Raw genomic sequence first — 3,431 nt, forward strand, 5'->3', positions numbered from 1 at the left:
ACAGGAAATAAAACCCTCAAACTCGAGACATGTTCGCTACATTAAAGTATTGTGCATACGTAGCAATTTGTAATAGATCTGAACTGAATCAGGTTAATCAATTAAAGTAAGAGCGACTTTTAAATCAAATTTTGATTAAAAGAGAATACAAAATACAGTATCTCCAACTTTATTTTGATTTTCGAATCGGACAGTATGAGAAATTAAATAATTCAAAGCTATTGCTGAAGGTACTTTTTACAAAAAAATGTTAATGCTATTACTAAAATACCCGGCTCAACATGACTGCGAACATCTGTTAAATGTCAAATAATTTTTATGAATAATCTCACTGATAACTTCATATTAAGTAAGCAATGAAGGTTATTGATAAGCAGAAATTTACCAAGAAATTGGCTATATTTGATTTTACGTGTGTAAGAGTACTTATCTTTTCGTGATAAAGCTATAAGACCGTTGTAATTCTTTCCTATGTATATGTTTATGTGTTATCTGTTACAATTTGAACATCGGTATACTACTGTTGCCTTTATTTAAAAAGGGAAAATAACAGCGATCTTTACCAAAAATATTAAGACTTATAAATATACCATTATGTAACAGAAATTCAAATAAAATGTACAATATATATATAAAAAAGTATAATGTATACTTCATACAAAAATTTCCTTTAATATAGAATATGATAATTTTAATGTATATTTTTCGCATTAATTACTTAAAATAATGTGTATCTTATTGTTTTGGTTTCAGATCCATTTTGACGCTTCATTATTAATTCAAAACGATGGATCTTCCTATACCATGTCGTACTACTCAATTGCCAAGAAACTGCAGAGTTTAGCGTTCACCGTTTACTTTAACCCTAGGACCTTTTATAATAAAACTGAAAGATATGGATATCAAACTAACACCCCAACTCAGTACTAATGATTTTATCAATGAAATAACCGAAACTGATTCTAAATTGCCTGATATTTGCATCAAAAGAAGCAGTAGTAACGAGGATGACATGCAACAAGAAGAAGAAATTTCAAGCGGATACAGCTCAAATTTAACTCTAGATGAGCAGCAAGAAACACAAGATTCGCTTCTTTCTAACCAGAAGAACTTCAGCAGAAGTATAGAAAGTGGAACTATGATATCCTATGACGATAGTGCAATAAGTTTAACAATTGATCCCATTATTGAAGATCAAAATCAAATACCTACAACTCAGAATACGTTGTTAGAACAGAACAATGGTACTGATAACAATATTAAATATGCATTATCAATTCAAAAGACATGGCTCTGTTTATTACTGTCCATGACTTTTAATGTTTTGTTCATCGTGTCCATTGTTGTCTGCAGTTTATTCTTTAAAACAGACAATGCAGAAAAATCTTCACCACCATCCTTATGTGTTCTAGAAAGTCACAAAACCCCATTGTGTTCAAATTCTTCATCAGTACATCTTCAGTATTTAGTTCACGTCGTAAGTAACTTTTAACATTATTAAAACTTTTATCATAGGTATTAAAATTACATAAAAGCGGAAGATCTGACATACATGAGACACCAAATTTGTTAACTGTAATTTAATTGTATGAACATTTTGTTGTTTGTCTCTCTATTATATTGATGTTAATTTCGAATCCTCTGATTTAACGCATGATATTTTCATTATTAGATGCAAATTAGAGACAATCAAAGTCTACACTCAGGAGCTGCACAGACCTACATTTCATTTCATAGCAATAAAGGTAAGTTGATATTTCGTGGATATTCTATTCATTTTTATGTAATTGTTCCATTTCAATATCTCGAATGTATAACTGATAACGCTAATGTTTATTCTCGCATACAACCTTCAGCGTCGGATTTTAGAAGAAATAATAGAATATACATAAATTTTAAAAAGAGCACACATGTAGATTTATGTCCCTTAATGATAATTCAGAAATTATGAAAAAAAGATAAATGTTTATGTATACTTTAAGGTCCTTTATAGCTTGCTGTTCGGTGAAAGCCTATGCTACGTGTTGAAGACTGTACTTTGACCTATGATTGTTTACTCTTACAAATTGTGAAATTGATGAGAGAGTTGTTTCATTGGCACTCATACCACATCTACGAAATCTGTTTAAATAGCAGGAAATTCGTATTTTTAATGACTTTTTTCCATTATGGTTTTTATTACAGGTGATGGTAAAAAGGACATTATTCCTAGCGTTTTGATGACAAGTACAAAATCAGCACACCGTCTTGAAACAAGAAAAGAAGTTTTGTTATTTAAAAACAACAAAATAATTATCCGAAAATCAAGCACATACTTTGTATCCGTCCAGTTGCTGTTCAAACGAGAATCCAGGTTGAATCACACTATTCAAGCCAATGTTGAAGTCAAACTAATAAAGAAAACCCGTCTAGAATTTGACAATATTACCCTTTTGACAAAAACACTACCAATTTGCAACGGTAGTCAAACTCTTCAAACCGTTCGAATAGTAGAAACTTTTAAACTGAAGGAAGATGATGAAATCAGCATATTGGTGTCGAAACCTGATTTGGTATACAAATGTCCTACTTGTAATATGGTAACAGTAATTGAAATCAAATAAAAAGTGGTACAAAGTGGAAAACTGAACTTTAAAAAATCATATGAAGCATGCATTTGCTTGGGAACATGATATGCATTTTTTATAATTTTTTTTTTATCGTTTGTTAAAATGAGCTTTCAAAATGTATTTGTTGCCATATTTCTAGTCAAAAAGAATGTGTTAACTTTTAGTGTACTTGATATACCAAGATATTGAATTTGTGCATTTATTATTTTATTGTTTTATACTTATATGTTTGTTTGGCTCAATTAGAATGAACTAGTCTTCAAATATGCCTTTTTATAGAAACAATCGTTATAAAAACAATAATATTTGTATTCTGATAGAAGGCACTGGAAATGCACAATTTGTAAATAAGCCTTCTTCGATGGCAGCTTTTATATCTATAAATGGCAGTTTTTATCTATGTAATGTTATGTTAGTTTTTAGTGTATTTGTAGTGTATTCATTGTTCAATTTGTTGAACAAAAATTTTTTTGTTTCGTTCAAAAGGTTGTTGGAAATTAAATGTTGGAAATATTATGTACAACTGTTACGATGAGTACATTCGATTGGTCGCAAAAGTAGTTAAACTCATATGTTATTACCATTGTAAAACTACATGCAGTATTTTTAAATGTACAAAAAAGAAGTGAATCATAGGAAATATTCTTTTTAAATAATGTAACTTTTCAAGGTACCATGACATCATACTGATATTTTAAGTCCTAAAGTGTATTTGAGGATAAGAAAATAATTGAATGATCCAATATCAAAAGGTGATATCTTCCTAGTTGACGACATTCATATGAAACAGAAATAATTATTTTCGTGTGAACCAATATAATT

General features: G+C 29.5%; 1 long non-coding RNA gene across 1 annotated transcript; it reads left to right on the plus strand.

The window, feature by feature from the left end:
* The first annotated feature begins 1,253 nt into the window (after positions 1-1,253).
* Positions 1,254-2,471, plus strand: LOC143068431 (uncharacterized). The gene is made up of 3 exons (XR_012976168.1): positions 1,254-1,477; positions 1,673-1,745; positions 2,185-2,471. It is a non-coding gene; the product is annotated as an uncharacterized LOC143068431 (long non-coding RNA).
* The last annotated feature ends 960 nt before the right edge of the window (positions 2,472-3,431 follow it).

Source organism: Mytilus galloprovincialis, chromosome 3, assembly GCF_965363235.1.
Source record: "Mytilus galloprovincialis chromosome 3, xbMytGall1.hap1.1, whole genome shotgun sequence".
Lineage (NCBI taxonomy): Eukaryota > Metazoa > Mollusca > Bivalvia > Mytilida > Mytilidae > Mytilus > Mytilus galloprovincialis.